A 24973-nucleotide genomic window follows, 5' to 3' on the forward strand; every position below is an offset into this window, starting at 1 on the left:
CTTGACAAAGTGGGAACCAGGAAGGGAAATGAGTTTTAACAGAAAGAAAAGAAGTTTACAACCTCTTGTGGCTCAAGGGAGAAAAAGCTCACCCACATAGCTCTCTTTAAGAGTTTTTCCATGTTTAACTAGCTGTATGGAGATTCCCATATGGCTATTAAAGAATTATATTATCAAATAGAAAAATAATAAGTATATTAAAAACAGTATATAATCAAGCTATTGGAAGGGAAGGACGAGGCCCTGAGCACATTGTAATTCTTAATTTTGGAAGAGCAGGCACTCAATAAATGCCACACATAGTATGAGCTTTGAGAAGCTACTTTCTAAATCCAATAGGTAACTAAATAAATAATGCAGCCTTGATAGCCCTCAAAATAGAAAGTAAATGGTCCATTAAGAGAATGCATTAAGAAACCTTATTGACTTAGTCTTGGACCCTTCAAGTTCTCCATTATTAGCAAAATGCACACATCAATAGTTACCCACACAGAAAACAGTCTTGTTAAAAACACCTCCAGGCCATCAATTCTCATCTTTTGTCAGCTATTGACCAATGCCTCTAATTAGAGATTTTATGATTTTTATAGTGTTATATATTTTTGCTTTAAAGTTGCATTTTAAAAGGATGTGGCTTATTTTTAGAAAGGGATAGCCATCGACATTTATAATTGTGTTGAGTACTGCACAGAAAAGTTCTTGCGTGGCCACTGTATGTTTGTCCTGTCTCACGAGAAGGGCAGAGAGTAGTGGGTTTCTTTATCTATAATAGTAATGGAAGAATGGAATCATTTCAAGTCATTTCCTGTAAAAGAAACAACAGCTGACGTCCCTCTGATATAAACTGTACAATAATGCTTCCTCTGCTTGTGGAATGGAATACCCATTCCGTACGAGCCTGGAATACAGACACATCATTCCACTGTTTTCTGTTTGTTTGTTTGTTTTTAACTTTATGAACGACAGTATTTTCAGCTTCAGGCCATATATTATTCCAGCTCTTTCTTTCATTCCATGTCAGGGACATAGCTCCGGTGTAAAGGTTGCCATTGTCCTCCTGTCTATGGGATTGCCAGTGAGCCTTGAGACAGAAAGCTGCAGAGTCGCAGACAACAGCATGGGGCTATCTCCAAGCTGTAGCACGATCCGCATATCCCTGCTCTTCCTCAGCGAGGAAGCTGATTACCTTTGTGCTCTGCCTCATGCTTTGTGCCCATGTGTCTTTTCATACTCCCCTTCCTGTATCATTTCTCCCTATTCCTCTCAAGTTTTCTTTCCCATTCTCCTTCCTCATAATGCCTTCTTTGTAGTCAGACTCCACTGCTCCTGGGCCTTGTTTTGGGAGGGCTCATTCATTATTACGGCTCTAAAAGAAAACCTCTCATTGCTTCAACTACACAATTTCCTGCCTCCATTTTCTGTCAGCAGATACATTATAGCCCATTTTCTACCAAAAGTAGGTACTATTACATACATTTTATTTGAGATGGATTTAGCTGTTATGCAAATAATTAGTCGGATATCTCTGCTTGGCAATTTATTCATCCAGGGGTGAATTAAAAATGCGTGCCGTGGAATTTTCTGGAAAAAAATTTAATGTCTAAAACTTAACAGTATGAAAACAAAGTTGACAGTTCTTTGTTCTTTAGTGAAGGGAAAAGAGATGAGGCAATATTATTGAAGAGATGAAGAGTGGCTAGCTGAGAAATAGACAAAGGGAAAGTTGAAAAGAGAAAAGCTACAGGGAAAGGAAGAAAGGAAGGAAAGAGGACACCTAGGATAAAGGAAACACTGTGAAAGAGCAGATGAATGGAGGACAGGAGAGGGGCAGAGAGAGGCAAGGAGGAAAGGCTGGGTTTCCATAGCAGCGACATCAGCGTTAAGTTCTGTTTGTGATGCTGCAGTGACAACTTCTGAAACCCTTACTCTGCTTGGACGAAGGCTCCAGGATGCATCTCTTGTCTCTCGCCTTTCTGATGTTCATGTTTGACAGCTGTCTACCACATGGGCTTTTTTGTTTGCTTGTTTGTTTACGTTCCTCCTGGAGCACTGTAATTATTAACCCGTTCTTTTGAGCCAGAAGTTTTCTTCCTCTTGCCCAGAGCAAGGTATATCTATTTTTGTGCTTAAGAAAGAAAGAAAAGTAAAAGACGCTCTGCATGATTTGTTATAAAACTCATTGTTGTTCTAATTTAAATAATTGGAGTAGATTATAGATACTACTGATGGGATATTATTTAATTTTTGTCTGAAAGTTTAAAATAAAGATATTTCTTAAAGGAACAGTAATCGTATAAAAATGTTCTGTTTGTTCCATGAGCTTTTTTTTATTCTTAAGATTTTCATATGGTTTTTCCATAAACAATTATATAATCACTAAAATAATAAAATATGAAGTTTAGAATAGTTAGTAGTTTCTTACCAATCAGTAAGAAAATACAACACAAGAAGGCAATGACAAATCATAGATTTATAATATGTGTATTTGTATATGAAATATGTATAATTTTGCATGTAAGCTTGTACTATCACATGTATCTAGTGGGCAATAGAAAATACTTTCTGCTTTTATGAGCCTAGAGTTCTTTGATTGGAGGTAGGTCTTGGACAGAAGGGACAAACGTCAAGTTGACATTTGTAGTGAGGGTTTGAATTGACCAAAAAAAAAAATTGGACACATAAAGCATCCAAATATGAGTGTCATTAAACATTTGTTACATATATAGTAATTTATATGCAATATAGGTTTTCTCAGAAGGAATAGACATTGAAAGACTCTAGCTATTCACCTATTTAACATCAGCCTTTAGTCTACCCATCTGCCTCTAACACCACAATTATGAATCAGGAATAGAGGACAATCATAGGGGTCATCTGACTCCTATTCTCCAGTTGACACCAAGGGCTGTGAACTCAGGTTATAGAGGGACAACCTTCAAAGGAGCTGGGATGGAGGCCTGTGGGGGAGCTGCAGAGTGAAGGGCAAGCTACACCAACTCTGAACTGCACGAGAGGCAGCATCATGGATTCCGAAGTTAGACTGCCAGAAGTAAGGTGAATAATTCAAAGAGAGTTCCATCCAATAAAAATCAAATATCAGTACCGAGCAAGCCACTTTGATCTCCTCCCTGTGTAAGGGGACTGCTTCCCTACCTCTCAATAAAACCTTGGTAGTTTTCCCTTCAAAACCATAATCATTCTTTTTCTTCCCATTTTTTATTGGACAGTTTCTTTATCTACATTTCAAATATTATTCCCCTTCCTGGTTTCTTCTCCCAAACCCCCTATCCCATCCTTCCTTCCTCTGTCTCCATAAGGGTACTCCTCCCAACCCACCTACCCATCCCCGCCTCCCTACCCTGGCATTCCCCTACACTGGGGCATGGAGCCTTCAAGGACCAACCACAATCATTCTTATTTCAATAGATGTATATTCAATTTTAAAGCAGTTTACAAGATTATAATATTTCAAAACACAATTTACCTATTTAATGTTTAATGCTCTTTTCTAACTCTTCTGTAAAAAGTGTGCATTTTCCCCTTAACATGTCATGCTCTGCCAAACCAAGTGGACATGTGACAGGAAAGGAGTTGGGAAGTGATTTCTCAGTTATGCCAATGGCAACCAGGCTTCTATCCCGAGCCTAGATGACACACAGATTGATCTGTGTCTAATATGAGTCTGATGCAATCACAGAACACACAGACCTCTAACTTATGAGACTAATTCAATCTTAACGCAGGGAGTTTGTGTATTACTGTTTCCACATCGATTTATAATAAGCGGGGGTATATTATGAAAAATGAGAGGACAGGATTAATCAGCAGCATAGTAATCTCCTATCATAGTAATACCCTATCTATTATGTGCTTTTCGTGATTACAGGACTACTATTCTGATGGCAGTTGCAGTCATTCATTTAAACCAGAATATTTCCGGTATATGATGGATCATATCACGGTGCCACGATGGGTGCAGCGTTATTGAACAGTAGAAATGACAAACTTGAGGCAGCACTGTGTAGACGCTGTCTGCCATTGATAGAGCCTCGTTAAGATGCATCTTCGGAACTACTTTTAAATGGAAATTTTATTGTACTTTTAAATTCTTTTCATTAATTACGGCTTCCTTAATTTTTTTAAATACTTTTATTTACAAGAGCATAATTAAATGACTCCGCCCCTGTCTTCCCTTCTTTGAACCCTCACATGTGCTTCTTCTTGTCCTCTCTCTGTCTTTATAATAAATATCCTCTTTTGGGATTAATTATTGTTTTACACACCACACACACACACACACACACACATTTCTAAATACATTAGTACAATGTGCTCAATTATGTAATGTTACTTGTTGTCAGGGCTAAAATCTGAACTCTGTCTTGCATCATATCATATTTTCCTGAATTATTTCTATATCTTGTTACTCTAATGTGAGTGACTTTTTCTTTACTAAATATTTCTCCATATTTATACTAGAATATTTGTAAACAAATCCTTCACTGGCAACTACAGTGCTCTAAAGCTCAACTTCCTAGTTATGTAGTTTATCTAGTTCTTTCTGTGTGTTGCAGGAAAGAAGGTTTTTTGAGTTATCCAAGCTACTTTCTAGTCTGAGCTGTTTTCTGTCTCGGTTACAATCACTTTACCTTGAGACACTGCTATAACTCATTGGCTTCCTCTGTATTGATTTGCCTGTTTCCTGAAAGCCATGACTGCTTTATTGGTACAGTTCTCTCAGGAATCTACTTTTAGCTTTCTTTAAAGGGATGCAGGTGCACGTGAGTGATAGTTTGTTATGCTGTTGTCTCAGTCTAATCTATACTTGCAGTTGAATAATTTTCTGATGAGAACAGAGAGTTTCCTCAGGACATTCTTGTGCTTCTTTTTCACACACCTTCATTTGTGACAGAGAAATCTAACATCAGAGCCCATCTACTCTTCACATGTAAATGGTTTCTCTCCTTTTTGGAAGTCTTGGAGATCTGTTGTTTCTTCTTGAGGTGATTGTTTGCATGGGCTTCTTCTTACTATTAGCATCTGATATAGCTTTCCTTCCTTCCCCTCTCTCTCCCCTCATCTCTTGTTTTTAATTAATTAACTTTACATCCCAATATCAGCCCCGCTCTCCTGTCAGCACCCCCATCTCCTACAGATTCTCCCTGCATTCCTCCCTTCTCATACCTTCACACACTACACCTCACCTGCTTCTCCTCCTCCTCTCCCCATCCCCCAGTGCATAGAGTCACTGCAGTCCTAAAGGCATCCTCTCCCATTGAATCCAGACAAGGCAACCCAGTTAGGGGAACGGGATTCATAGGCAGACAACAGATTCAGGAAGACCCCCAACCTCAGCTCCAATTGCTGGTTACTGGCATGAAAAACAAGCTGCACATCTGTTACAAATATGCAGGGGGCCTTCTTTTTTGAGACAGTGTTTCCTGGGGGTCCTGGAAATCTTTCCGTAGATCAGGTTGGCTTGGAGCACCCTTCACAACCCTTTTTGTTTTGGTGGTAGTGCATGAGGAGATCATTAAAACTTCAGAAAGTATAACCTAACTGGATGAAGGTTGCTAAGGTTTGTTAATGAATCAGTCTTCCTCTGCTCTCTTTGATTCCTGCTATGACAAAGGGAACAGCTGCTATCACTACATCTATAACCATGTAGTAGTGATGGCTTTGGGCAAGCTCAAAGCATCGGAGCCAGTGTACGGTGCCTGACACTACTGAAGGTGTGAGCCAGTTTAACCCTTCTTCCTTTTGCATCTCTCCGATATATATATTTTTTTTCGGAGCTGGGGAATGAACCCAGGGCCTTGCGCTTGCTAGGCAAGCGCTCTACCTCTGAGCTAAATCCCCAACCCCCGGATATTTTGCATAGTGGCCAAAGCCACTATGTATGGCCATATGACCACATGTATAAGTCATTTTCCCTAGGCCACATCTCTCAAAAGGGAATTACAGGAGGAGGAGATATGAAATGACTGAGAGCCTTTAAGAGTGCCTCAGTGAACAAGGCTTTTAGGTATGTGTATGGAGAATTTCCCATTCCCTATCATCAGTCCTTCCATCATTTTCACCTGTAGTTGGGGATTCTGAGTCCCTGTCTCCTGTCTTCTGGGGCAATAGAACAAATGTTTTGTCTATGGGTGATCTTTGTGATTTTATGTATAAATTAGTCTCTGTTAATGCTTTGTATGTTGATTATATCAAATATAAAATTTTTGAAACCTTTTTGATCCAAGTAAAATCTCCACAGCTAGAGAATGTTAGAAACATTTGCTCTATTCAATAAATAATAAGTAAAAGTTACAGGATGTTTGAACCTGTTTGTAGTTAGGGTGTGTCTCAGCCCTTAACACATACCTATCTTTCATTCCTCCGGCTGGAATACAGACATGTTCTTAGAGCTAACCTTCAACTCAAACTATGAAGGGAAATTAGTTTGTAGAAGAAAGCACCCATGTTTGATTGTCTAAATCAGTGATAGAAAAAGTGATGAATCAGAGAAAGATTTGACAGAATAGTACATGGCCAACTCTCATGAGGAGAGAGAGGGAAAGGAAGCTACTTAAAGGAGAGACAGCTGGTACAGAGGAAGAGAGGACAATTCAGGAGTACGGTAGAGTTCTTAGAGAGCAGGACAGTAGAATTGAGGGTGAGGATATTCTCGAGCAGCACAGAGAGAAGAGGAGGCAGCTTTGCCAAAGACAGACTGAAGAGAGAAGGAGCAAGCAAATGAAAAGGAGCCAGAAGATTAGAAAAGATTGCTGGAGTTAGTCTGAAGTCAAGCAGAGCAACTCAGAGGCCAAGGGAAAAGCCAGATTGAATAAGTCAGCTGGGAGAGGAGTTTAAGCCAGAACAGCTGAGGTGAACCAGCCAGCCAGGGGTCAGAAAGGGTGAGTTTATTCAGAAGTTAAGTCTCAGAGTCTGAAAACATTCTAGGCCTAGATAAGATTGTGTGGCTAGAAGCTTCCAGGACAAGGCCTAGGCTAGCAGACTGAGGCCAGAACCTCAGAAGTTACAATTATTCAGACAAACAAAAACTGCATTTACAAGTGAAGGCATCAATTTTAATTATTGAGAAGTATTTTCAAATAATTATATAATTACCAAAAGAGATGAGTTAGCTTATCAGGATTCTGTATACTACTCAATCTTAAGAAGATATTGAAGGTGATTGCAGGTAGATTTATTTTTTGTCTGGGTCAAGTGTCAAACATAAAGGGGTGAGGCCAGGCTTCCAAGCTAAAAATGGCCCTGTGAGATCACAGGGTTTTAAATTTTACAATTATAATTTAAACATTTAAAATATATTAAAAATATATTATATTTTTTATACACTGACTGCTAGAGGTAGACTTAGTTTTGTATGATTATTATGAAACTAATCGCAGGTAAGTAGCAAGAGAAAAGTCTTGTATGGGATATTCCTTTATGAATAGCAGTTTATGAAGGAAGAGGATGCTCACAGGTCTGTGGTAGGGAAGAACAAAATGGGCCTTCAACACCAGGGTGGTGGTTTGAATAGAAATGGCTCCCAGAGATTTGTGTGTAAGTGCTTGGCCTATAGGGAGTGGCACTATTAGGAAGTGTGGCCTTGTCGGAATAGATGTGGTTTTGTTGGTAGGAGTGTGCCAATGGGGGTGGGCTTTGAGGCCTTATAAGTTCAAGTCTGGCCAATGTGCCTTATTCTCCCCTTACTGATGATGGAGGGAGATGTAGACCTCTCAGCTCCATCCCCAGCACCATGTCTCCGCATAGGCTGCCATGTTTCCCGCCATGATGACAATAGACTAAGCCTCTGACACCACAAGCCAGCCCCCATTATATGTTTTCCTTTATGAGGTCTGCCATGGTTTTTGGGTCTCTTTGCAGAAATAAACTCTAAGGCACTCAGTAATATACTGTCATACAAGAAAGTGAGCAACAATGAGAAGACCATAGTCCAGGCACGTAGGGTCCAGGTTCGAAAAGCTACTGGTAGTCAAATATGGGACATTTTTAGGTTCTGAGTAGTAAAGTAATTTTATAGCCTAAAACTAAAGTCAGCAGTCACAAGTACGCTCCGGTTAAAATATAATACATCGATAATCGATAGGAAAGGCTTTGCCTGTCTAAATAGTAGAGTTCCGATGTGTAAATAGGGAAAGAAAAGTACAATCAGATATCCATGATTTTACAGTAAAGTATCATTGATATATGTTAAATTTAGCTGTGAAATATAACAGGAGAGTATGTTTTTAAAGTGTCTGCTCATACGAAATTTTATTAACTAAAAGGAAAAGTAATGTTGTAGGGGAGACGTTTGGCTGACTTCATTTTAACATAAGATATTAACCTCATAGGTAGCAATGAATAGCCTAGTAAGAGCACCAGTGGAAGGGGAAGCCCTTGGTCCTGCCAAGACTGAACCCCCAGTAAATGTGATTGTTGGGGGGAGGGTGGTAATGGGGGGAGGATGGGGAGGGGAACACCCATAAAGAAGGGGAGGGGAGGGATTAGGGGGATATTGGCCCGGAAAGTGGGGAAGGGGAATAACAATCGAAATGTAAATAAGAAATACTCAAGTTAATAAAGATGGGGAAAAAAAAGAAAAAAAGATATCAAGCTTAATACCGTCTATGCACCTAATTTGTCACAATGAGAAGGAAACGCAAAAGCATCTCTAGCACCCCAAAATACAGCTCAGACTCAGCCAAACAAAGATAGTGTTAAAGAAACCTTACTACTGATACGGACTGTGTATTAGTCCAGCAAAAACATCAATAAGGACTACTGTACAATTAACAGTTTTGTTTAAGGCATTTGTATTAATATAATTGTACCAGCGTTGTCTGAAGTTGGATAATGCTGTGTTACAGTTATACAGAGGAGCATCTGAAGAAACTGTGGAAATGGTTTTCCGAAGCACTACAGATTCACAACTCTTTCATGAAAATTATTTTAAGATAGGTATTTTAAAAGGAACAAAAATGAATGGCACAAATTTTTCTCCTGATTACTTATCAACTGCAGTTTCAATTTTTAATTGCATGTTATTTGTAAGTTTGCATAGTGATAAAGGGATATCACGATATGTAGAAAAGTTTATTTTTCTGTGTTCGGACCTTAAGGAACGTGTATGGTATTAATTACACTTGTTGCACTGTTGACTTTAAATTTAGAATTTAAGATTACATCTGCAGCAATAATTAGATTGTTACTTAATCTTGTATTTTTTCTAAGTTTTTGTAGTTGAATAAAACCAACCAACCAACAACCAAACGAAAGTGAAGGATAGTTTAGGAAGCACTAAAAAACGGGAACACTTGGATACCTTCTCGTCTAAGCTCATTGCCGTGTACGTGGCGTTTGCAATAAATCTCCTTCGACAAAGTAAGTCTAAGTGTTGCAAACACTTGTGATTTTCATGATTGGCTAAGATAAACACATGACAAGCTTCAGCATTACTCTATGGCCTCCTCATTTTTATCCCCAAATCGGTATTTGGAATATAGGAAGGTGAAAATGGAACCAAGCCAAAATATTTAAACCTGTGGAGGAAGGGAAGGAGAAAGAAAGAGAGGGAGGGAGGGAGGGAGGGAGGGAGGGAGGAAGAGAGAGAGAGACAGAAAGAGTGAGTTAGAGAGAGATAGAGACAGAGACAGAGATGGGGGAGAGGGAGAGTGTTTTAAGAGTGGTTTGGAATTTGAATAATTACAATGAGTAACTTTGCCTGAAAAATCTTTATTTACTTAGATGGCCAGAATTTTAAATATACCAGATGCCTGATTAATTACAGATTTCAAATATTTTCATTCCCATTTTCTTCTTGATACTTACCAGGAATAGTATAGATGAGTAGAACATCTCTTTGAAACACTTTGTATTTTTTAGGATTAACATTAGTTGATGATATTTAAACTTCAATTTTTCATGAAGTGCACACTTTATTGTCTAGTTTCAAAATGTTTTTGTGAAAAAAGAAGCCTTGTAAGATTTTTGTCATATTCAGTATTACTTGGAAGATAAATTCTATTTGGCTGCGTTTCATAGCATCTGCAGCTTTCGGAAATAGCTAAGATTTTCAGTTGACATGTCCTCGATATTAATTTATGTTACAAGTTAAAACTGTTGATTCTGTGTGCTTGTAAGGCAAGTTGCCTTTGTTAAAAGAAAACCTAATGATGAAGAGCGAATAAAGCCAAACAGTGTTTAAATTTCCACTCAGAGGGAGGGAGATGCATAAAAAGTAATCCTCGGAATTCGACATTAGTTGCTAAAGGGAAAATAGAGAATATAGAGTCTGTTTGGGGAAATATTTTGGCGTGGGTTGTGCTTCAAAAGCTAAATATTCATCACTTCAAATAGCGCACAGTTTATTTAAATCAAGCATTATCATCTCGACATTGCCTGTGGAAAAATAAACCTTTTTGTAATTTTGAAGCAGACAGATGCCCTTGTTGATTTGTCTTCCTGAGATTCAGAACAAATCAGGAACGCATTGCACAAGGGATGCACGTTGTGTACAGTTGGACCCACATGCCACACTTTCCATGGAAGATGAAGCCAGGTAACACCTTAGCTGTTTGCTGCAGCCATATTAGCTCTGATGATTCTCCAAGTAAGAGGAAGAAAACTGGTCAGTGCCACTTTGGAATCCAAGATAACAGTGGCCAAGACCAGAATATAAAGAATGATGGCATCAAAGTGACATGAGAGTCTATGAGTCATGGTTCAAACACAGTGAAGGCTGGCCAGGAGATGAAGAAAAATATTCATGCAAAGAGATATGGAGGTAGGATGGCAAGTAGACTAAAATTTTTCCTATTGGTTTAGAGTACCTTGGATACTCTAAAGAAAATGAGGGAAAGTTTGCGCGCGCGCGTGTGCGTGTGCGTGTGTGTGTGTGTGTGTGTGTGTGTGTGTGTGTGTGTGTGTGTGTGGTGTGTGTGTGTGTGTGTGTGTGTGTGTGTGTGTGTGTGCCATGAAGGAGAATGGGAAATATTGTGCAAAGTTACAGGAGAAAGTAGGAATAAAAGACTTCTAAGCTCATATATTTGGAGAATTTAGGATCACATTTGACACATATTTGGCAAGTTTTCAAGAAGAAAGAGGCAAAAGTTAAAGAGTTTCAAAATGAGAGAAGAAAATGTAATGTTGAAAGATGAATTTTAAAATATGGCTGATCTTGAAACACAAAAGGCTCTGTGAACTGAATTTGACCTTCTGGAAACTTGTTCAAAGATGAATAGTTTTCCAAAGATAGAATTTTTGTTTATCTAAATTAAATAATAACCATTAGTCTTTCTGAAGTCTGTCCTATCCTAGATCATATTTTTAGATATTTTAATCCTCAGGTTTTTTTTCTCATTTTTCCAAATATACATTTCCTTTTCTGTTCTCTAGGGGAAACTAATGGAATGGAGTTAGTTCACTTTAAAAAATGTATCAGTCATAGTGGGATATATGTATGTAATCTCCTGTATAACATTTAAGATCTGAATGTAACTCATAACCCAGAACATGTATAATTTTCATTTGCTAGATGTATCTTTTTTATTAGAAAATGATATGCCCAAAGGTAAAGTTAAATCTATATTTATTTGTATAAAAATACATTGTATGAACATTCTCAAATAATTAAATAAAAATTACTTTAAAGTAGTTCAAAGCATTTTTCTTATTATCTAGCAACAAGTTTTAGACTAATAAATATAAGGCTAATTAGTAAATTTACTATGCGTCCCAAATTTTTAGAAATAATTGAAATTTTACCCACTATAAATTGTGTGTGTGTGTGTGTGTGTGTGCGCGCGCGCGTGCCTGCCTCACTGTGTAATTGTGTGTGTGAAACTTCTCACTGATAGGAGTAATGTATTTATATAGATGTTTTCACAGAACTTTTTAAGGTAGGCTAAGACATATAGTAGATGATTATGGTCCTATTTAAGAAATGTTTGCATCTGGGAGAATCTTTTGGAAACCTGCATACATTGGAAACATGACAATAAGGCAAGAATTCATTATGGCAGCACATGATAATAATAAGAACTCTGGGACTCTCCCAATCTACTTCTTATCAGTTTAATAGAACAGAGTTTTTTAAAAGCCTAAACGTCAACTTTGACTGAACTTCACAGATGAGGTAGGCACAGAGCGTCACCTCATTCTCCATCAAGTCGTGGACTTTTTACTTTCCTTAAGAGTCAGGTTGTTGACAGGTTGCCATGAAGGGTATGTTGGATGCTCTGGATGGTATGGTGAGGAAGAAGGAGGAATGGGAGCAACTATAGGTATGGAAAATTACATAAGAACACTCATTGCTTAGTCTGATAACTTAAAAATTAATAAAAACCAAATCACTACGAGTGTAGGCCTTCTGAATCCAATTCCATTGCCAAAGTATATATTAAGGGGCTTAGATAACTAATCTTTAACAGAAGTGTTAAGTAAAGTTGAGTTTGATTCAGTAATTGAGAAAGTAGCCAAGTGTGGTTCTGTCTTAGAAGTACAACTCCTTTGACGTCAATAGAAATGAGACTCCACAGTACATCCAGGGCAGGGCTCAAGATGTACATTCCTGTTGCCTGATCATATTTCTTAATAATCTCTTAATATTTATAGATAGAATGCCAAAAATCTTAAGTGTGTGCTAATCAGTTCCTAAAAGGATTAGACCTTAACTTGAAGTATTAAGCCTTTGCTTATCTTGTCAAAACTCACTTTCATTGGATTCCTAATTGCTGACTTATTCCCTGTGCAGATGGTCATGGGGAGGAAGTCGTTCCTCACTTGTCCAATGTAATTTATTAGTTTGTTGACAGATTACAAAAGGCTGGGTGCTCTGGTTATCAGAGTTGATGCCTCAAATATGCCTGGGGAGTGTGTATTTTGTGCTTGTACAGTCATCCTGTTACCACATGCTCTAGCCTGTTTGAATAAGGGTAAGAACATATGACTGGACCATTCGGAGTCTGACTGTTAGAAGGAGGGTGGCTAATGAAGACAAATGCTGTGTATGCGTGACCCTTCAAGGGAAGCACTCAACATTTATATCTTGCCTTCTCTTTCCAATGAGATCAGAGATTCCACAAAAACTCACTGGATTATTTGGTCATAGTTTCATATATATGCAATACGTTAGATTACGTACTTGCTGTTTCTCTGTATCACAACAGAATTCCTGAAGAACTGCAGGAATTGAAAAGTGATGCAAAATCTAGGATTATCTCACCCACGAATCATGTATGAAGTTACTCTAAGTAATCTGTAGTATTTCACTGCAAGTGTAAGTTGAGTTTTTAAAATTTGCTACCTTCTAGAGAAGGAATGTCTATTTCTATATCCTATATCTGTTGACATTTCTGAAATCGCCTGTGCTGGTTAGTTTTGTGTCAACTTGACACAAGCCAGAGTTATCTGAAAGGACAGAACCTTAAGTGAGAAATTTCTTCAATAATATATGGCTGTAGGGAATTTTCTGAATTAGGGATTGATGGGAGAGGGCCAAGCCTATTGTGGTGCCATCCCTGGGCTGGTGGTCCTGGGTTCTATAAGAAAGCAGGCCGAGGAAGCTTTATGAGGAGCAAGCCAGGAAGCAACACCTTTCTGGCCTCTGCATCAACTCCTGCCTCCAGGTTCTTGCCCTGCTTAAGATCCTGTCCAGACTTCCTTCCAAAATGTGGAAGTGTAAGAAAAATAAATGCCTCTATCCCCAGTCTGCTTTTAGTTATAATATTTCATCATGGCAATAGTGTGTCTAACTAGGACAGAAATTGCTACCAGGATTTTGGTGATTTTGTGTGAGAGAGTGAGAGACCTTTTTTCCTTTTCTTTTTTTTTTTCTTTCTTTCTTTACTTTTTCCCCCTCTTTGACTATTGGGCTAGAAAAGTCGTTGAGTGCTCAAAGCTTTGTCAGCTGTCTATGGAAGTTGAAAAGGGATCAATTGTATTCCTAGTTTTGTTGATGTCACACAAGCTACTCTTCTGATAGGATGAAACCTATTGAGAAAATGCCTCAGTATGATCTAGTTGTATACATTTTCTTAATCAGTGATTACTGGGGGCGGGCACAGTCCGTTGTGATTTTGGGTTCTATAAGAAAGCAGACTGAGAAAGCTATAAGGAGGAAGCCAGTAAACAGCACCCCTCCATGGCCTCTGCATGACTTCCTGCCTCCAGATTGTTGCCATGTTTGAGTTTCTGTTTTGCATTCCTTCTATAATGGACTACATTGTGAAACTATAAGAAAAATTAACCCTTTCATTCCCAACTTTGCTTTTGGTCGCAGTGTTTCATCATGACATTGATATCCCTAACTAGGGCATCTTTCATAATCATTTTTATATTTGAGAATGAATATTCATTATGAATCTTATCATTTCACTCACAGTTATAAATAAGAATACAGAAGAGAAGTCTTCCTCTGTCTGCCAAATGACTAGAGATTAAAATTCAATGATTATACTGTGTGTCCCTTCAAAAATCTAATTCATCAATCAATGTCTATCAGTTAACCATTACCAATTTAGGAATATTGGAATTATAGATATATAACATAAAAATGAAATAAAGAATTTACATTGAGGGAACATTTAAAATTATAACTACCTCTTTTTTTTCTTTTTATGAAAAATTTTAGGTCATTGCTAGCCCACGTTAATTCTTCTCTGATTTACATTATGATTCTCTCTCTGTCTCTCTGTCTCTCTGTCTCTCTGTCTCTCTGTCTCTCTGTCTCTCTGTCTCTCTGTCTCTCTCTCCATCCTTAGTATCTTTCTTTGTCATGCTAAGGTTCAGTCCTTGGGCCCCATAGAGCTCTGTCTGCTGTCACAGGACTCTTTATTCTGAGAGAGCATGTTTGGGGAGCTCTATCTCTCTTAGTATTTCTTTTCTCATTTTCTATATTTTTAAAGAAAACTTGCTAATTTAAACTGTACCTCTTTACAAAACTGTGATTTTTCAAACCTTTTCTTGTTATCTTCTGAATCTTCTGTACTGGTGATTGAGGCCAGGTCATTGTACACACTAGACAAGTTGTGTCCCACTGAGCATGTGACCAGCTTTCATTGTGTATTTTACTCTCTTCCCCACCCTTCTTACTTCTCCTCTCTTGTCTTTTTGCTCTCAGGATCAAAGGGACAAGAAAGAAGAGATTGTTGGCTAAGAGAGAAACCTCACTATTCAACTTGATCCAGTTTGAGCTCTGAATGATAAATTATATGTGAGAGTGGTACACATCTGCAGTAGAGGATCAGGGTTTCACATGCTCATGTCTGGTAGCCATTGCTGAGTGAGTGCAGGCAAGGAAAAGGCAGGGATACATAGACACAGGGGACAGGGTTTAAAGGGGTGTGGGTAGCAAGGTAGCAATGGTGTGAATGTTACCACCAAAATTCATATTGAAATTTAATCTTCACTGTGAAACATTGACAAGGTTAAAAAAACCAGCTATATGGGACAAATGGATATAGGAGTTTGAGGATAGAGTTAAAGGCATTGCCCCAAGTTGGGAGCTTGATGGTCCCTTTATTGCATTTAGGAAAACTGAGGTGAAATAAGCCTGGGGAGAAAGATGGACAGTGATTGTACACACATGAGACTGGACAACACTGTATACACATGAGACTAGACACCAGTGACTGTACACACATGTGGGTAGACAACAGTGTTCGTACACACATGAAACTGGACAATTCAAGTAAGAGGAAAAACATAAAACAGAAGTATGGATATGCTAGTTCAAAGCACAGGAAATCTTAACATTTGTAACATTTCTAAACCCTCACAATGGATATCTTCTCAGGCCAATTACCCTTGCCAAAGCTGAAATGTAAAGCAAGGTGTTGTTAATTAGAAGCACAGCCTACGGCAGATCTCTGGAACACTTGTAGATCTTGCATTGGAAACTCAGGACCAATTGATTAGTAAATCTAAACTCTGCCTGCCAAATATGATAGAACGTTTCGTTTGGGATTTTTTTTCTCTTAACAGGGGATTAGAATTCAGACAGATTTTGTAAAAACAAAATTACAGAGGAATATGGAGTACTTGCACATTTTTCAGAGATTAAAAACACTTTTATAAGACTTGTTTTTTTTTTTTTAAGAAATTAAGCAGAGGCGGTAGAATGTTAAATAGAATTTAAATTTTTCTTATTGTTTTGGTTAACATTTCCTAATCATAGTGAGCTTTGCTTAATTTTATTATATATTCATTTAGTTATTTCTAAGCAATGGCCTGGAAATGTATCTTAGTTGGTAGGACACTTGCCTAACATGCAGGAAGCCCTTGGCTACATTGGGAGAAACAGAAAATCATGTGAGGTAGTGTATGCTTATAATTCTAGTACTCAGGACATGGAGGCAGGAAGTTTGAAATTCATTGTTATACTTGACTACATAGTGAGTTTGAGGACAATCTTGGTTACATGAAATTAACCAATAATTAAGTCAATAAAAAGTCAGGGCAAAGGGAATTATGTTTTTACTCCTTTTTGCTGTAATTCTGCGTGCTTACTCACTTTCCACATCCATATTTTAGAATATTTTTGTAGTAGATAAAGCTAATATTTGTGCCGTTGTTTTAAAAGAACACTTAAGTGAGTGGCAAAGCCTGGCAAGTGGTACAAAGTGTAACAATATGACCTGAGTCTGTGTGCTGTGCTGGTGTGTCACATATCCTTTTAGCATATTTGTACTTTTTGCAGCTGCCGTAGGGTTTTCCGGATACCAGACCTTGAAGAGCTAACCAGAACGTATTCGACACTGCTATTATAAGCAGACGCCCAAAGCTGAATACATGTTTTTAGACTATACTCATTAGAAATCTAGGTTTTTGTCATATCTTTGTTTGAGAGAGCTTTTTAAAGCATTAGCTACAGTCACTGAGACTAATACGGTTACTGGAACATAGGCAAAGCTGGAGTCAGAAACTCCCTACCTACTTTCTTAGTAACTCTCCACTTCATGCTTAACAAACAGATTGGAAATATCCAGAACCAGTTAGTTACAGAATAAATTAGTGAGCTAAAATATGAAGACACAACACCTAAAGTTGGAGAAGTATGGCAAGCAGGAAAGGGGGAAGAGCAGAGTATAGTGCTAGGCCCAGCACAGCATTGGTGGGGACAGGGTGACTTGGTTCCTGCCCCTGGGACATGGTTAGTGGACATGGGCCCCCTCACCAGCGTTGATAGCTGCCATGGGTATAAGGCTTGTTTGTATAATAATGTACATATTTTGCGTTCCTCCTTTGAGGAATGTCCTCCCTGTTAATGACTCTGTGATCACCTGAGACAACATAAGCTTAGGAGGCAAAGGTGTGGCCAATGTCTAAGCAGAATGTAGACCCTGGGGCCTTCAGGACAGCCCTTAAGGCTTGCAAAACAACTCTAAAAACATGAAAATATATACTTTCTCAACTATGCAAAAATAAGGATGCAATAGAATTATGAGGGCTTCATGAATCTAAAGGAACAGAAGTGGCTACACTATGAGCCCATTTGTCAGGAAGTTACAAAGACAGGCAGGTACAAATACAGGCAGATTCCTGAGTTCTAGATGAGCCTGGGATACATTAAGTCCAGGCCCAAGTACAGTAGAAATGCCTTCTTTTGCATTGTTAAAAAGGAATTGTGTGCTTGCTGTCTCCTAAGAATTAAGGGGCTGAAATCATTGGACGCTGATTCACAGGATAATTAAAAGGAATCCTGAAGTAAATGACTTGATTGATATGTAAAATAAAAGACTGGGTTTATGACCTGTAGAAGGTAAGCTATCTAGAGAGTGTTTAAGAATAGCAAGAGAGAATAGCTTGTAGAATCATCTCCAGCAGAGAATAGTGAGAGAAAGCAGATTAGAGAGAAAGAAAACAGAGTAGAGAGAAGGTAAGCTGGAAAGCTGTCTCCAACAGAACACAGGCCGTCAGGTTGGACCCATTATTTGACTTTGAGTCATTTGTTTCACTGCTCCCAGACACCTCTTCTCTCAGTACTCTTCCTCAAGATGAGGCTGGTTCTTGACAGTATAAGGAGGAAAGAAAATAGGTAGATCTCCATTAAGAACACCTCCTTTATTTAACCTTTCTTTTAAACATACATTTAAAAATGATCTTACAAACTAGAGGATTTTCAAAAGTCTTCCTTATGTATCCTAGTTTTAGCTAATCAACCATCTATTGCTTGTCTCCTCAATTCTCCTATCTCCACTGAAACCTTTGACCCTGAGTAAATGCCTCTTATCCTTTCATGTCACCAATATTCTAATATCTCTTCTAATGAAAGATTATTCCTATGATCAAAAGACTAAGTTTCCACAGAGCATTTTGGTAAAGTTTTGGTCAATACTTCATTATCGTATTCTTTCCCAACCCCCAAGTCTGGACATTTTTCTTTTCAATGTACCATTTCTCCATGTTCATTTCATGAGTGAACAATGTTGCTCTCAAGAGAAGTGTGTTGGTAAATGAAAATGTCAAGTGTTTTAACTACTGTGCTATCTCCCCACATTGTATTTTATTATTCTGATTATATTTTATTATTCTCATAGGGTCCCTTTTCTACTTAACCTTTTGATCTTATTAAAACGTGGACAAAAGCCTAAACATTTCTAGAAAAAATAGAACAGTATGAGAATTAAGCTCTGGTAGATGCCATTTTGATTTCTTTTCTTCCACCTGGAGGGATTTATTCCAAAGCTCTGCTGATTTTAGAATCTCATAGCACCTGGGGACCCAATACTACCCTCAGGATCCTCTGAATTTTGTACTGGTGTCTGATTAGAATTTGAACCCAACTTTAATATTATCATCTGCTTCATACGCATTAAGAGCCCTAGTTATTTATGATAACATTGTAAGGTAAGTTTATGATAATTAAATGATGTATGGAAGGGGCTGAATCTTTGGTTTTTTTTTTTAAACAATTGGCTTACTTTGGTTCTAAATCTTAAAAGCACTCTTAATATTGTATTTTGAAGAGAAAAAGTAATCTTAGAAAATACTTCTCAAGTGATTCTTTAGTGATTCTCTTTAAAAAATCTTGGGTAGAAATAGAGAAGGCAGCAGGATTTATTTACATGACCTTCTCTACTTTATGATACATTACTGACCTGCCCTGTTGGAGTTGCTTGTAATTTTGGAGAAAGATTTAAATAATGTCTTTAATTTTGTTTTTATTGAGTTTCAACTTAGCATACAAAACAATGGGTTTCATTATAGTACTTTCGTTTGTATTTCATTTTTGTTGATAATTTTCAACTTCTCTGCCCCATACCCTCCTCCTGGCCTCCTCCATTTTTCCCAGTAACACCCATTTTCTTTCATGTCACTTGAATTCTATTACAGCCTCCCCTCCCCAGCTTAAGACCCCTTGTCCTCTCTAGTGGTACCCTTTCTAGTTTGACTTCTAAAGCTCTATGCAAATTTTAACAAGAGGTCACAGTTAATCTTTAAAATAATACCAGTCCATTATCTAGATACAGATTATGGCAGCTGAGGACTTGGCCCTTCCCGGGGCTCTCCATTTCTTACTTTGTAAAAGAGTTTTCTATGGCTTTTGCATGGGCTAATGTTTACTTGAGAAAAACGTTAAGGCCCCATGTTAGACCTTTGTTGCAATTGCTCTTCAGTGGTTCCGCCCCCACTTCTGCTTCTTTTAAACAGCAGAATCTGTCAGGGGTGAGCAGTTCAATTGCTTGATTGACATCTGTCAGAGTCTTGGTCACAGCCTAATGGCGAGTGTAACCTAGCAACTCAACTCCCAGTTGACAGGAATGGAAAGAAGATTGGGAATTGTCTTCAGGGTCCTGGAATTTGGTGAGATTTTGACTGACATTGCTGCCACTCTTAAAATTCCGTCAGGAAGGGTGGCCTCTGCGATGGCAGATTTGACATTTCTATGAAATTATGACTGTCAATAAAATAATACCTTGTCCAAAGTCTGCAGAGTTGCCAGCATGAAAGTGAAGCCATAAGTGGTTAAATGCCTCCTGACTTTTTAGGAGTGAGGACGGCCACTTAAGCCGACATTTCTGTACCAAAGCTAATGACTTGAAACAGCTGCCAATTCTGTTTTAGTCCTGGATGTGCACAGTTTCCTACTCTAGCTTTAGGACACATCTCTGGATGCCATAGACTCTCATAAAATCCTGACCACAAACAGTAGAGATGTCAAACCTTATGCTATGGGTGTCCTCAATCAGACTGAGCAGGAGCTCTTCTACAGGTTGGGATATTTAGAACAGCCAGAGCAGCATGGCTATGCAAACTGGTATGACGAACACCAAGGTCTGTGGCAACAGATGGGACACTGTAGGAACATGGAGATGGGTAAACCCCTGTTCACTCTCAGGGCTCATCAAAATGTCTGCCCTCGAGGAAGGACTTAGGCTGCATTTTCAGAAATAAAAAAAAAAAAGAAAGAAGAAAAGGAAAGAAAGAAAAGGAAAAAATCTGAGATATTGAAAGGAAAAAAAAAGAGTATATAGAAATGGAATTTTAAAATACCCGCAGGTCCTGGCCACCGGAAGCCTTTCAGAGATCTAGTAACCCGTTACCTTTGGCGAGTAAGGAAGGAGCCATTGAGGATGGCTAAGAGCTGAGCTATGGCGATGTGATGTGAGTACCATTGCACATGGATGGCACCATCCCAAAGGCTGAAGGGCTATGTAGAGTAACAGGGAAAAAGATGAAACCCCACAGAGTGCTGTTATATCCTATTTCTTATTTCTGGCTACTAGGGCACGAAGTGTACTGCTCACCGTAGCTTTCCCACCATGAAGTGTGGAACCACTTAAAGCCATGAGCATAAATGAATCTTATTTTTTTTTCCTGTCAGGTCCTATGAGGATCACAAGAACTCAAGACTCAAGAGTTTTAACACTGAGGGAAGAACACTTTGCCCACTTGTGGTTATCTAGAAGGATGGAAAAAAGAAACATTAGCCTACTGTACATACAGACAAGAAGGAGATTGTCAAATGTCAGCCGGATAAGGAGACCCAGTCTTCAGGACAGTCAAGTAGCAGTAAAAGGGAACCTGGGAGTCTTGGTGAAAACACAATTCCTCGGGAAACTGACAGCTACTTCACCCCCAGCAAGGGCTACTCCAAAGCTCTTGCTGTGAGGATGTAGGCACAGAGTTAGCTTACCTGATATATGAGTTGTGATACATGACTTTCAAAATGTGGCATCATTTTATTTGTCTAGAATCCTCGTGGATTAGGTCATAGGATGTTTCATTCATTGTTTGCAATTGAACAGGTATTAAAATGGAAGATGCTGTATATAAAAGAGAGCATCTGTCTCACGAGCTTTGAAAAGGTCAACCGTCCTTCCAGGGGCACCTTTATATGAGACATTCCTTTTGTTCTCATTCATAAGTGTTCAAACCCCACATCTTACATAATCTTATTTCAGAGCAACACTGAAAAGAAGGTTATGTTTCACTCCTTATTTAAACACAGCTATAAGAAGATATAAAATGTTAAGACTTTCTGTGCTAAATATTTGTAATGAAAAGCATTTATATAGAAAAGTTATCATACATGAAATGCTGCATTTTATGTTTTAGACCTAATGGTAAAATATGATGCCTATGGAGAAGAGCACAAAATCACACATGTACATTTTGGTGAATGGTGTTCTGTCTGGCTGTGAGTATGAAGGTGTGTATACACTTGTGTGGAGGTGAATGTGGAGGTCAGAGGGGAACCTTAGAGGTCATTCTTTTGATGCAATGTATTCTGTTTTTAGAATTAAGGTCTCTCATTGGCCTCAAGTTCCTGAATAAGCCAGGCTATTTGACCAGTGAGCCTACTTAATCTGCAGGTCTCTTCCCTGTCACTCTGCCTATACTCACCCACCTCCCTCTCCTATTTTTTTTTATTATTTAAAACAATTTTTAAAATTTAAATGTATTTTGATCATATCCTTTTTTTTTAAGATTTATTCATTTATTATATATAAGTACACTGTAGCTGTCTTCAGATACACCAGAAGAGGGCATCAGATCTCTTTACAGATGGTTGTGAGCCACCATGTGGTTGCTGGGAATTGAACTCAGGACCTCTGGAAGAGCAGTCGGTGCTCTTAACCGCTGGGCCATCTCTCCAGCCCTTGATCATATCCTTAAATTCCCCCAAATCCTTCTAGATTCTTTCCTCATATGTACCCACCCAACCTTAAGTTATTTCTTTTAAAGCAAATAAAACCCAGTACAAGATATCAAAATAAAAGCACATCTCAAAAGAGAAAAAACTATAAATAAATAAAACCACACACATACTCACATGTATATACACATGCGCACACATACACGTGCACGCAGACATCACAAATAAAACTTAACATACAAAATTGTTTGTTCAACTACTCCTAAACATAAGACCTTAGTGGAATGATTGGTGTATCCAATGTCATTCCATTAGCAAAAAGTGATGATCTCTCTCCAGTTCCCTTATGAAAGCACTTAGTACTATGATCACTCTCTTCTGAGCACTGCTTTCGTGTGTCCCGTCCCATCAGTTTAGGTATGTTGTGCCTTCATTTTCATTGAAATTCATTCTTTCTCTCTCTCCCTTCCTTCCTTCCTTCTTTCCTTCCTTCCTTCCTTCCTTCCTTTCTTTCCTTCCTTCCTTTCTTTCCTTCTGCCTTTCTTTCCTTCTTTCTTTCTTTCTTTCTTTCTTTCTTTCTTTCTTTCTTTCTTTCTTCTTTCTTCCTTCCTTCCTTCCTTCCTTCCTTCCTTTCTTTCCTTCTTTCTTTCTTCCTTCCTTCCTTTCTTTCTTTCTTTCTTTCTTTCTTTCTTTCCTTCTCTCTCTCTTTCTTTCTTAACCAAATGGTTCTTGGGTAGAGGCTTGCTCCATTTCCATGAGTTTGTAGTAGGCTTTTTGTTGTTGTTGAAGTCCAGCTCCATTCCATGGTGTTTGACAGATACATGGGATTATGGGGTTATATCAATTTTCTTGTATCTGTGGGAGATGGCTTGTGATTTAGAGGAGGTTCTATAAGGTTCTGAGAACGAGATATATTCTTTTGTGTTTGGGTGAAATGTTCTGTAGATATCTGGTAGGTCCATTTGATTTATAATGTCTGTTAATTTCAATACTTCTGTGTAGTTGCTGTCTTGATGATCTGCCCATTGGTGATAGTGGGGTGTTGATTTCTGGGAAGCCCACATGTTCCTCCATTTTGCTTAGCATGCCAACACATGGGAGTGCATGTAAAAGGGAGAAGGAAGATCTGCTTTTCCCTGGTGTTGGTTAGTTGTACCAGATGCAGACAGGACTCCTCTTTGAGGCAGGCAAAGCCTTGGGCCTGACAGTGGAACTCAGGAGACAGCATACTGCTCACCTCTGTTGGATGTGCCCCTGGTGTAACTGAGTGTTTCTGGTGTCCCCCAGGCTTGCTCAGTAAGAGAGGCAGAGTAGTGGGCCTGTTGACACAGCGCAGATCTCCTCTGATGGCTGTGCCCCAGGTGGACCCAGCAGGCTTGGGATGGGGAGGGGTCTAACCTAGATGTTCCTAGAGCCCAGCAAGTCTTTTCAGCAGGAAATTTGATTGGGCTGGCAACAGGGAACCATGTGCAGCACAATTCTCTGTAGTATATATTTCATAATTTACTAACCGTGAAACAATTAAGACATTCTTCAATAGGCCAATGACATGAACTGTGCTATAACTATAAATTGCAATATTATTTAAGATCATAAAGAAAATAGCTATGGGATTACGAGTTACAAAAGGACAGGAAAAAGCTTAAAGATGCATTACTAAGGTAAATAAACTAACAATAAAAGGCAAAACTCTGTACCATTCTAAGCGTGTGACATTTTGGGCAGAATAAAGTAAAAGAAAAAGTATTTTTAATTCCCAATGTTTGAGAGTGTGGGAACAAATAGAAAAGCACAGAATATTTTAGGGAAATTAAAATAGCTCTGTGATCCTATTATAGTAGATACAAACCGTTCAATGTTCATCGGCTTTTGTTTTGTGTTGGTTTAGAGAAGGGAATGTGCAACATGGAAAGGGTAACCTAAAATAAATCAAGGCCTTTGCATGATTATTTTAGGTCAATGTAGGCTCAACAACTGCGATAAGCATTTCATTGAAGTTTGGGTAGTGATAAGATGAGAGCTCTGTTGTGCTATAGATATGGAGTGAACAGAAAATCCCTGGTTTCTCCTCCTTTTCTCAGTCCTCTTATCTTCTATAAAGTCTTTTATTTGAAGTAAACATTCACTACTCTACTTACATCATTAAAGGAAGAGGACTTCTATATTCTTATTACCAAGTGTCCAAGTCTCAGAAAAGTATCTGTAACAATTATGAAGATAAGAAAACACTTCAGAATGAATCATAACATAACACAAAAGAGAAAACGACAACACAGAATCCAAGACAGTTTCCCCCTAGCCCATGTTTTAGTATATATCTAAATAAAAGTCATAATCCTGGATTTTCAGCCTATCTTTTATTATATTGATACCTCCTTCCCTTGCCATGGTTCTTAGTATACACCAACATAGCTGGGATGGTGTTTGTATTATGTCCAGTTCATTTCTTTCAGACAAAACATCTCATAGCTCTTAATAGTTTTGATAATAGTATAATTTTTTTCATTCACTACTTTGCTCACACCATTTTCTGAAATTTTTTTTTTCTTTTTCTTTTTTTTCGGAGCTGGGGATCGAACCCAGGGCCTTGCGCTTACTAGGCAAGTGCTCTACCGCTGAGCTAAATCCCCAACCCCCTGGAATTTTTTTTTAATTTTATGGTTTCTATTGCTTTTAATTTAAGCCAAAAAAGTTGAGTGTTAAGAAAGTAACATCTCACTTGGTATTCTTTCTTCACTGCTGCAAGCAACTTGTTTCATCCTAACCACTATAACTGAACGAAATATTATTCAAGTATCTGTGGAATTTAATTATAATGCTGAGTGCAAATTCTAGAGAAACACTATAATTATGGCTTCGATGTGTGGGCTGGTAAGG

General features: G+C 38.3%; 1 long non-coding RNA gene across 1 annotated transcript; it reads left to right on the forward strand.

Moving 5' to 3' along the window:
• Positions 1-722: 722 nt before the first annotated feature.
• Positions 723-24973, forward strand: LOC108352964 (uncharacterized). Its single transcript, XR_005494260.2, has 4 exons — positions 723-2108; positions 9229-9378; positions 20497-20601; positions 20822-24973. It is a non-coding gene; the product is annotated as an uncharacterized LOC108352964 (long non-coding RNA).

Source organism: Rattus norvegicus, chromosome 15, assembly GCF_036323735.1.
Source record: "Rattus norvegicus strain BN/NHsdMcwi chromosome 15, GRCr8, whole genome shotgun sequence".
In the NCBI taxonomy this organism is placed as follows: Eukaryota; Metazoa; Chordata; class Mammalia; order Rodentia; family Muridae; genus Rattus; species Rattus norvegicus.